Below are 12,388 nucleotides of genomic sequence, written 5' to 3'. Positions count from 1 at the left end.
CGGCCAATTTCTAACGTTACTATTTTTTCCAGCGATCCGCGCGGTGCCTGGTAGAGGCTAATACTATTGTACTATGAATGCGTTAGATAAAGATGGAGATGTTTCGGAACTCAGTGGGTTAACTGAATGAAAGATTTGTTTAATTTGTAATGTGCCCTACCCCATTCAGACTCGCTGGAAAAAGCAGCTCATAAAGTCAACAAACGATAGAGAAATTAACAAAGAGATGAAGCTTTAATGACAAATCAGATTACTGAATAAAAAGCACCTAATGTTACCCACCTTCACCACTGTCCCTTACAAAGATTGGGTCGACGTCCGCGAATTAGTTCTTTAAATCGCCGATATCAAAATAATTCAACACAAAGGAAACTTGAATTTGGTCGATCATATCTTTTAAGTTATTATCAATTTTACCGTTACATTGTATTATGCATCATTGGAAAGCTTTTTTATTACACAGATCCCACCGTTTTACTTGACGCTATAGCAATGTCTTTCTACAGTCGTTGTATTTGCTTCAAATTTGCTTTGACAAGTAAAGAGCCTAACTTATGAAATGTAACGCCTGGCAGTTTTCAAAATCTATCCAGCTGCTTCAGTAACAATTCATTGTGTGCATCTTGCTGATCTGAGGCGACCATGCAGTTTTCATCGTTTGGCTACTCTGTTAAAGGCCCATCATGTAGTTTTTCAACCATTTCAAACATCGTTGTTTTACACATTTTTTTTGCTCTGTATGCCTACATGTGTTCATAATGCCATTTGAGAATTAAAAAGATGTCGTTGCACCGCAAAAACGTGTTGGAAACTGCATGCCAACTCCTCGGCGCTAGCGCGGATCGCGGCCATGCAGGAGTCTCCTAAAATACAGCAGGCTTGGCTAAGGCTTCTTGATGATGTTGTGCTCAGGACCGAACGGGAAGCCTGTGATGTCCTCCGCCCCGTCCTCTGTCACCACCAGGATGTCGTGCTCCCGGTACCCGCCCGCTCCCGGCATGCCCTCGGGGATCATGATCATCGGCTCCATGGAGATGACCATCCCGGGCTCGAGAACGGTCGGGATGTCCTCTCGCAGCTCCACCTCTGGGACCAAGAACGGAAGATTCAGAGGCACACTTAATATATTCGGAGCCTTCAAGCTACGAATCGCACAAATTCCCATGTCCCCGTTTCAAAGTGCACTTGAAGGTCAGCTTTATTCAATTATTGATGTTTTCATAACGACCGGGTTTCGTCATTTTAATAACCTGAAAGGTAACATTTGCAAAGCAAATGCATAATATTTACCTTCGCATATGGCCTGCTCTGTTAATCCTTACTCATACACATTCATATATATGGTCAGACACATGTCAGGCGGGAGTCTAAATCCTTCCTGCTATAAAATTGCAACATAATGTAACCTAACACTAGTTACCATGGTGACAGACATCTGGTTTAGGTCATTGACCTTATTGGTTTGAAGAAAAAGAAGAGGAAACAGAGCAAACATAAAAACATCTGACCAGATTCCCTGCCGTAGTAGTGACACATGATGCCGAAGGAGTGCCCGTAGCCGATGGTATGGTACTGCAGCAGCCCGTGTTGCCGGTACATCTCGTTCAGCTCGGTGGCGATGTCACAGCAGCGCGCTCCCGGCCGGACCAGCTCCAGGCCCCGCCGGTGGACCTGGTAGTCACAGGGGAGGGAACAGTACAGAGAGGTGAGACTCGTTAAAAAAAAACGAGGGAGAGCGACTTTTATAAACACTGTTGCTACGGAAAAGTACCGTGACCGACAAGTACACGCCTACGTCACCTGAGCAAACATGTGTACTTGTCGGCCACGGTAGAAAAGAATTATTCACTGATAGATAACCATAGGTTATAGACAGAGTTTTATTAATACCTGACAGTTGATCTCCCAGAGAGCGAGGTGAGCGTCTGAGGCGTGGTTCAGGAACATGGTCCTCTCCAGGGCGGTGTAGTACCTGGGATACAAGGACGGAGATGCATATGACACCAGTTATAATGTCAACAGTTTTTGAGGTAATAAAATGATACATGTACCAACAACAATTTCTTACGTTATGGCGTACAAAAACCCTATAGGTTACCTTGCAAGGTCTACTCTAGCGAAAGAAAACACCATACATTACAATATTGTAGCAAAAAGTGTCTACCAAAATACCTTGTAAAATGCTAAAACCCAATATCAACTGAAATGTTGTCAGTTGAAAACTTGACAAAATCAAAGTCATACCCAGCAATCATTGGGAAGGTGTTGACTGACATGATGTCCCCACTGCGCACGCGCCGTGACGTCACAGGGTTGTGTGCCCCGTCAGTGTTGATCCCTGACTGGACCCAGGCCCAAGCTGGGGGAGAAAAGGAACCAAAATCTTAGTATTCCTGGGTTATACCCGATATATAATATATATCAACTACAGAAATATGATTAATATTGAAAGATGAATATCACTTCAGAACCACGACATTTGTACAATGTACCACAAATCAAAAATCATTGACACAACTGGGTTACTCTGAATTCAACTTGATAATAGGTTTAGGTCTCGGTCTCTAGTCGACATTGAGAAGTTGTTTGAACAAAACAAACGAAACAACAGAAAATATATCTTATTTTTTTCTGTTATCATGTTCTATTTGGCAGTTTGAAGTAAAAATTGTATTTGTATAATGTATACAGTCACAGTATCATAATTCTGATTCTTCCAGGTGTAACCAGCCACAATGGCGGCCGTGACGTCACGTGACACAGCCTTATAAGGAAGTTTGTACTGACTATTCATGAGTTCGCCGTGCGGGTAGGTCCTGGCCACTTCCCTCGTCATGGCGTTGGCAGCGTGGATCGCCAGCTCGTACTCAGGCACGCCCTCTTCTAGCGCCTCCACTACAGCCCAGCCGCCCAGGTCAGCAATGCGGGCGCCTTCTCTGCTCCAATCACGGCAGGAATGGACCATAGATAGATGGATGTGAGAGGGGGAGAGAGAGACAGAGAGAGAGAGAGAGAGAAAGAGAGTGCAGAAAACAAAACATCTTCCAATGTTGACTCTAACTTATTCCAAGTAGCTTTGAGATTAAACATTTTAAAAATTTGTCTCCAACCATGAATACTATATTCTAAAGTTGAATATAGTAAACTCTTGAAACCTTATATAAAGTAATGATAAGGCCATTACTGGAGTATGCCGACGTTGTTTGGGACGGATTAACTGGTAAAGACTCTGACTTAATTGAATCTGTTCAACTCAATGCAGCTCGGATATGTACTGGCGCAATGAGAGGAACAAATAGTAATAGCATCTTGTCTGAGGTTGGCTGGGAAACCATGTCATGTAGGCGTCAAAAGCATAAACTTGTAAACTTTTATAAAATTATCAAAGAATTAGCACCAAAATACTTACAGGAATTGGTACCACTACAAACCCGTGACTCCACCCCCTACAGTCTCCGTACTGATCAGAATTACGTCTTAATTCCTGCTAGAACTGAGAAATTCAAAAGATCTTTTCTGCCTACTTCCATTGTTTCCTGGAATAACTTGCCATTAACTACACGAGCATCAACATCAATTGCCATCTTTAAAAAAGAGTTGGAGACGTTTTATCACAGCCCTCACACTCAACCTCACTTCTCCCGCGGTCCGAGAAACCCAGCTATCCACCTTACCAGACTCAGACTCAACCGCAGTCAGTTAAACTTTCACCTGTTCCAACATCAATGTGTGCCCAGTCCTGCGTGCAAATGTGGTTACTTCAACGAAACAGCTGTACACTACTTCCTACACTGCCCACTGTACACTGACGAACGCATTGACATGTTATCATCTCTAACTAACATTCTGCCATTTGACACAAACAACGTCACCGACAACACTTTATGTTCAACCATTCTCAGGGGTAACCCCTCATTGTCGTTTGTCAACAACTGTAACATATTTGATGTGGTTTTCAACTTTATTTTGCAGACAGGACGTTTTGTTTGATTTAGTTGATTCATTTTGATTTGTACACCAGCCTACTATGTACCCTTGTCATTTCTTATTATTATTATTACTTTGTTTTATTGTATCCTTTTATGTGTGAGGAGAGGGCTGAGATAAGTTTTATAACTTTTTGCCTCATCCTCGGAAAATAAATGTGAATAAAATTAAATAAAAATAAAATATTCTAAAGTTAAAACTATTTATAGTAGGATACATTGTTTTGACCGAAGCAACAAGAAACATGAGGATATACAGCGAGAACAAGTTGAACATACGCACCTGATAAGTGCAATCTCCTCGTCCGATTTCTTTACGCGCAGTGGCATGGTGCCCTTCCCTATGTCTGTTATCTGCATGTCCGGAATGGCGAGCTTCAACCTGGCGAAACGGTCTTGCGACAAGTGGTCGAGCTCCACGCCCGGCCCAGCGTCCTGCAGCCTCGCCCCGCCAGCTCCACTCGGACCGCGTGGTAGATGTTGTCTGGCTGCCAGTCGGTGTAGACGACGTTGTCACCGATCTGCGTCCTTCTCCAGGGTTGGCCGCCGTCAACGGCTACGATGTTTCAAAAGGAAAAGGCTATCAGTATTAGCCTGGGTACCACCCTGGTTAGTTTGCGTCCACTCTCACAGTCGCTACCACCATCATGGTTGGTGGTTAGTGGGAGCGGACGTGAAGTAACCAGGATGGTACCCCTACCCAGGCTATATCAGTGTGCAAAATGGAAAAGTTTCGGTCCACCCGGATGGTGAACGAAATACATTTTCTACGTGCTCATAGCCTTTTTTAAAAGTTTTTTTTAGCGAACTTCCGGTTGCGTACCTGCGGATATGGTGAGCACTTTATCCATGGTGACGACCAGCCCGTAGGTCCTGCCGAATGAGGTGTACAGAAAGTCGCTGTAGTAGTTGATGTTATGGTAGGACGTGAAGAGGACGGCGTCTACTTCATTGCTGGTCATGAAGGTGCGCAGCAGGTTGAGTCTCCGCTGGAGTTCCTCCACCGAGAAGGTCGGCTGGACCTGTGGAAAGAACAGGACTAGGTCATGAACAGGACTAGGTCATGACGACAGTTTTTTAACCCCCACACCACATACACCCTCGCGCTAAGACCAAATACAAGGGATGGCATCAGGGTGTGTGATTGCTAAAGTATGTATAAGTACGTATTTAAAGTAGCCGACTCAAAGACGTATGGTCGTCCCCTTTGTCAGCTAGCATGGGTCTTACAACCTCGGGATACCTGCCGTATCTGATGCTAGCTAGTAGTAGAATGGTTTATTATTACAAGAACAAGAAAATGTACGGTCCGGATCCATTGACGGTCCATAGACGATTCCCAACTGCTATGAATCTTGGTTGATAATAAACTGCTATCATGTAGAAGTTACCTTCTGACCATTTCGCATGTCGAGGAGCCGGGGCATCAGATGCTGTGGCGGGGAACCTGTGGTACATACAGCAAGGAAAATTTCTTGTAAATCTATAGTCTATCATGTCTATCACTGTATCTCTGCCTCAGTCTTCTCACACACACACACACACACACACACACACACACACACACACACACACACACACACACACACACACACACACACACTCACTCACTTTGTCATACAAATACACACACACAGTCACAAGCTCAAAGCCATACGCATTCTCACAAATCTGGCCCTTCCACGCATCCCGAAGCAAAATCTTGACCCTAAACCGGACGTAAGGAACTCCTCACCTTGCTTCCCATATGGCACTGGACCTGACCCATGGACGCCCGCCTCTGAATGCTGACATCTTGCGATACCTGCCGGTACTGCAGCTGTCAGCTTCCGAAAGTCGGGCAAGTCCCTCAGAATCCGGGAACTTGACGTCAACAGCTTCTTCCACATGTTTTAGGATCTTTTAAACCTATAAGTACGACTGTGTTTAAAAAAATAATAATATAAGCTGCATAAAGTTTGATACCACACCTGATACTATAGTCAGTATATAGGCTTCTTTCCGACTTTAATATTCGCGACCGTCTATATCAAGACTCAACGTTCTTGGCCTTTGCCTTCTTCTAATCACGCTGTCAATACAAAATACAACGTTCAAGTGTTGGAGGGTCCAGCTCTCTTGCAAGGAATATCATAAACCAACATTCGGTTGGGGGAGGGTTGAGAAGCATCTTGAAACGTTCGGCTTTAGCTATAGGTGCAGCCACTTTTTTCACAGAAGTAAAACCGACATGAAAGTTATCTAGTAATAGCATTGCAACATCATAACTAGAAACCACACCATATACATACGCACCACAAGCCGATCCGTTTGACGCTGAAGTAAAAGAACGTGAACTTTGGACGACGAAAACACACTACCTCAGTACCTGCACTGTTTGTACACGGCCGCTATCTGGCCCTGACCTATTAGCCCTGACCTAGAAAAACATACCACCAAGCTTACGGTCTGAATGGTTTGCGGATAAGTTGGTGAATTTCGTGGTTTCACATTTATAGACTTTTAGCCATTTAATCTGTACAAAACGTGTTGGGATCATCACGTTTAGATTTTATTGTCTAAAGAAATAAAGCCATGGTGGTCAAACTTCTGTACAGTCACATTTCTCTTCAGAGGTGACCGAGTCAACCCTCCCCGGCTTGTTTGGTACAGCCCAAACTGCCATGACAAGTCATGACAATGCAGTGGGGAATCGTTTTTCAATGCATTTTTGAATGATTACCTCCATGAACAAGAATTCCGAGATCTCATACCTCCATGAAATATATGGGTTTTTGAAAATGTTTTGTTTTTATTTGTCTCATTGACTATGGAAATAAGGTCGTAATTAGCATAATCTAGTTTACACAAGATATCAATCAAGTGTATTGATAAGCGGCACAGCACCCCTTTCAACCGGAAGAGTGAAAAATTCCGACCTGCGTTTATTACAGAAATGCTACGAATACGGAAAGAAACTCCGAGGCCTTAATCTGCAGGCGGAACATCAACAGATTATACTAATTATGCAAATGCAGTTTTGCCCGAAAGCAAGCGTTGATTTGTGTGATGGCGGCGTCCGAAACAACGCCCCCTTTTCTGTCAATTGGATCATGTTTTTGGAACGAGTTTTTGATGGTGTTAAAAATACTTCCATATCGCTATAGAACCGTGTACAAGCTACATGTAAGCTGAAAGACCAAATGACACCAAAAAAGTCTTTAAAAAACATACAAATATCGGAAGTGTACATACATATAGTCACTGGAAGTTTGTTTCAATCACGATAACTGAGAAATTGAGCTTGTACGGCCTTCTAAAAGTGACTTTTTGGAAACACTCTTAGCAAGCTTCCCAATCGCCTTCCTTGGGCATCTCTATTTGCAACTCTGCTTTATTTTTGCATCTCTGTGGCTTGTTCCTGAACTGACATCACTGGGTGACATCAGCTCAGGAAAAAATACAGACATGCAAAAATGAAATATAGAATGCAAATCGCCTGCCAGGACTGGCTTGTGCTGACTTTTCCAAGGCTGTTAGCCAGGTAATACTGTACTAGTTATGTCAATTACAATAAGCTAAAATCATATGTTGGTGTCATGAGCACTTTAAGAAATATATATAGCAAGGACAACTTGCTATATGCCTCTTATTTTTTTGTAACTTCTCTTTTCTCCAAAGCATTAGATAAAGGGCTTAAGACAGGAATCGTTTAAACGATCGACTAGTTTTTGACGGTGATAAAGAATTATTCCATGCAGTTCGCTGTTGGACTGCATGTAAGAATAAGAAGACAGAAGTCATTTTTAGTACTCACCTGTCTGTCACAAGAACCCTCAAAATATTTGCCAGCAATGATGTCTGGAAAGGTTTCCGTCAATCCTTGATTTTTCCTTATACCCCGTCACTACAGATGTCTTTGGGCGCAAGTCTATTACTATTCGGTCCACCACAGTAAAGCGTCAAATGGTTCTAGCTGCAGCTGTTTGATCTGAAATGGTCTTCTGGTTTCTGACGCTTGGGGAACAGAGTGATTGCGTACGTACACCAGAAGAACTGGTTTTTAATGCAAATTAGTTAATCTGCTGGAATGTTATAATGTCCTTGGTAGGACGGAGGAATATTACATTTATTACTCCGTGAAGGAGGTCAGGACCTCCGGACGGAGTGTTGTGATCGGCTGATTTTTCATGTTCGCAGTCAAAACACTGGGTTCTCTTTGTGTAATCGGCACGCAATTTTATACGCCGTCTGCGGGCATGGCCGTGTTGATGCACGAATGTGTATTTTTGCCGTTGCTGCTTTCGCGGTCAATGTAATATCGCAGACGCACTCCTACAATTACGAGGCGAATTGGAATGGTCCAGAAAAACGCGTTGTTTGGAATAGCAGTGGGGGAGGGTAGGGTTACAGTTCGATGCAGATACGGGGTGGTTTTGATAAGTGGTTCCAGATGTTTTTGCCCATGGTTAAGAGATGCCAAGTTTTTTGGAAGATGTTCGCAGCCAAAACGCATTCTTCCGTACGTCGCATTTCTGTGTAATTTCGCATGTGGTGTTGCATTATGTCCGGGATGATGCACGTCTTTTTATTTTTACCGTAGCTGTTTTGATATTGGAGTAAATGGTTATTTTCGAAACATCCCCATGCCGTTGAAATGTTGTCGTCCGTTTATGTCACCGGTAGTAAGTCGCGGCGGGGCTGATGGTCAACATTAGGAAATGTTAATACCGATAACGTAATCCTATCGATTTCAAACTGGTCGGGTGTGGCGACCTAGTGGCGGCGTGTATTTAGTCACGTAGCAACTGGCCGGTCGTCCTAGCAACGATACATGGCCAATATTTTGGGTTGGGCCGCTCCATAGTGTTAGTGGAGCAGCTCTTTGTAAACATGGACAATATTTTTGAGCAACCCATCAATGTGTTCTGCCTCGTGGTCAGATGTGGTCTGGGGCTGGTAAACCGCACATACAGTACTAGTAGATCGGGTAATTTTATGATTTGCTAGTTGTAAAGGCGTCGTGTAGTATGAGCCGGTATATGAAGAAGTAGCCTGTGTTACACAATCATGCTTTCGGCCGGATTGATGTGCAACTGTTACTAATTGCAGGGACTGCGCTAACGCCGACCAGTCGCGCTGTCCTGATACACCGCGAATGTGCGAGTGTTCCCTGTAGACAGTCCCGGGAGTCATTTTTTTCGCACATTCCAGGAGCCAAACCAAAATACGTTCATGAACCGAGTCCAAAAAACCGAAACGTGAAAATCGGATGATCGGACCTGATGTACATTTCTCTTTCTGTAGATTGTACACACAATACACACATCTTTAGATAATCTGGCCATGGCAGGTAAAAAAAAGTAACCCTGAATCATACTAGATTAGCGTAAATGCATGTTTATGCGTTCAAAACAAGAAAAGAATTTGTTTCTCGGTATTAATCTCTTGAAACACGGCGCTGAATATTGACGCAAAAATATTTCGGGCATCGCGCGCCCTTCCCCAAATCCCGCGTCACGTGTCGGCATTTCGCATCTCTGATTGGTTGTTGCGACTTAAGATGACTGAGCCGACGCGCGTTTAAACAATTTTTCTTTGTTCGATTTATTTTCTTCACAGAGAATTGTCGCCAATGGCTACTTCTTTTTGTTGCAATATATAATACTTCACGGAGAATTGTCACCTATGGCTTCTTGTTTATTGTTTATTTTCAGGCTCAATGGTCCATAGCACAGACACACGACATTACACAAACACATCTGACACATCTATGACTATACATTTATGTATAATCATAGAACTTGTAGGATGGAAAGAAAACAAAACATAACGCTAGCTTCTGTTGCTAGTACCCAAAAGTTTTATTGCAAATTCATGTGCAAGGATACCGACAAAGGTTGCTAAGCGATTAGTGACTAAAACCAAGGAGCTCCTTTATGCTAAAACAAAATGCAATATCAATAGATATCGGTAGTTTTCACTACAGGAATGATCTCAGCGTGGTCTCAGTGACTAGCCGCGGAAGCCGTATCCTCTTCCGAGCCGGTAGCCGCCATACCCCCGGCGGGCATTTCCTCCGTTGCCTCGGGCAGAGCGCTGGTCAGGGCGCCTGGAGATCTCGTTACCTCTCTGGTGGTGCTTGAGCTTTTGCTGGTACTTTTTCACTGTAGGGAAAGAGAATTGTGAGGTTTTAGTTATGAGTCTAGAGTGGTCCTGTCAGTTATGTCATCAAATAACTTTCCAACTAGTCTGGATGCCAGACTATGCCAGCCCCATAGCACAGTCAGACCATAGAGTAGTCAGTGTGTTTCCTTCCATGTTGGAAGGAGCCGTCTTTGTAGCCCTCAGAGAGGCCTTTAACAGTATGACATCCAGACTACCCTCGAACAGAAACACAAAACAAAACAAAACAAGACTATCGTTGTAGAAACTCAAGGTAGACGACATAACGAATACTCACTGCGAGAATGTTCTTTTTTCATGAACTTCTTTGCCCGCTTCTTCAGTCCGGTAGCGACCATCCTGGCGTGGATCTCCTGTATTGCGTTTGCTTCTGGAATTATAAAAAGAAAAAGAATAATGTCATACAACATTGACAACATTGATATTAGCCCTAAAGATCTTAGAAACAAGCGCAAATAATTTATAAAATAACTTTCTGGCACTTTTGACTTACCATTGAAAGCAGACAATGGTTGGGTGCAGTGCCCAATGATTGTCTTTTCTTTCTTGTGTTGGAATTCAAATATTTAGAAACGACGAATAGTCGATGCCATGGCAAATCTCTTTTCTTTCAAAAATTCAATACAAAGAAAAGCTGTGAAATGATAACAGTGAATTAACATTAAACAAAAAGAAAACAACGACACAGAGTACTACATTGAGTTAAACCATGGAGGTCTCTTTTTACCTCCATGGTTAAACCTATTAAAGTATGTTGTATTTAACATCTGTGAATTGGGGGTAGTTAGCGCTATTCAGTACATGTACATGTATCATCTTCTACGTGATAATTCCCGCGAAGGTGTCAATGTAAGTATCTCTCCGTGGGTTTTGTGTGGTGTGAATTACCCCCCTTTTTTCTTATTGAAATGCCTCAATCAATCAATTGTTGTCGCATAAATGCAAAGTAATTTACATGCGCCTGAGACAGTCAAACAACTTTAAACAGCTGTCTGACATATAGGTGTGTATTCTGTGTTGAAAGTTTTTTTCTGTGTTGAAACTTCTTCTTTCTTTGCTGGTGTCAAGGAACGTAACTCGCTTGCATGTGCATCCGACTGCAACTTCGGCAAAACCATATTCTTATAATTTATAAAACACGTTAGAAAATAATTTACTCACTGTTGTCCGCCCTCTTGATGTAGCCCCTGATGGCTTTCTTGTCCATGAGGAAGTCGGGACTGTCAAACTCTGAAAATGTGGGGAGTAGCGTCATTTACGGCGACAGCTTGCAAATACAAGGGAACCAACAAATTATAAAAGTCGTTTACTTTACCTACAGGCGTACATATTTGTAGGAAATGAACTTCCAAGCAATCTGTTACCATGGAGGCTTGATTTTAACTCCTTGGTTTAACACGTTGAATTCCTTTTATACGTTCATGCTTAACTCATATACTATATGGTTTTTGTCTTATCAGGGAACGTTCCACGTCCCTAAAACGTGGTGTGGCCTAAGTTGATGGTGTCGGTTACTTTGTTTATGAGTTAGGCCATGTTGATTTGATTATATGGATGACATCCGCGCGCGCATGAATTTTCGGCCGTTTCCAAAAAAAAAAAAAGTTTTCAACCATACTGTAAATCGTGCAAAACAGTTGACAGTTGCTAAATGAGCAAAAATATACCATAAGTTGCAAGGAAAACATGTAGAAACGATACCAATGTCGTAGAATGCCGAAATCAAAGGAAAAATGACAAAAATGTAAAGAAATGAATTCGAAGAGTAGATTATTCGCCATAACATATTCTGTGCCATTTGTTCCACCTTCTTGACCACGTAGATTTCATAGTGAAAGCAACTTTTTTCAAAACTTTTAAAGCAACTTTTTTCAAAACTTTTTTTTTATTCGCACGCTCCCATCAGTTTTGGGGTTCCCAGAGGATGTCATCCATATAATCAAATCAACATGGCCTGAGTCATCATTCTTGTTGACGCTAAAACAGATTCTTTTAGATTACGGCGAATTTGTTATCATATATAACTTACCAGCTGCAGCACTGTTGTCCTCGCCAACGGCAACTTCGACCAGAATGAAACAGCAGACAGTAACCAGTAGTAGGGCGGACAGAGTAGTAGGATTCATTTTTTTCTTGCCGGAGGAAGACACAAATTCTGTCTGGGGCCACCAAGGAAGTTACTTGCAATTGAAATGACGGGAGACGCCGATCACCTTGTCATTTAATGAGCAGCTAAT

General features: G+C 42.7%; 1 pseudogene; it reads right to left on the bottom strand.

Annotated features, from left to right (window-relative positions):
* Positions 1 to 724: 724 nt before the first annotated feature.
* On the bottom strand, positions 725 to 12,353 carry LOC109463924 (annotated as a pseudogene).
* Between the last annotated feature and the right edge of the window lie 35 nt (positions 12,354 to 12,388).

The sequence above is a fragment of the Branchiostoma belcheri genome, unplaced genomic scaffold (genome assembly GCF_001625305.1).
Source record: "Branchiostoma belcheri isolate BF01 breed outbred unplaced genomic scaffold, Haploidv18h27 scaffold13, whole genome shotgun sequence".
Taxonomy (NCBI): Eukaryota; Metazoa; Chordata; class Leptocardii; order Amphioxiformes; family Branchiostomatidae; genus Branchiostoma; species Branchiostoma belcheri.
This window is presented reverse-complemented; position numbering and strand designations above follow the sequence as displayed.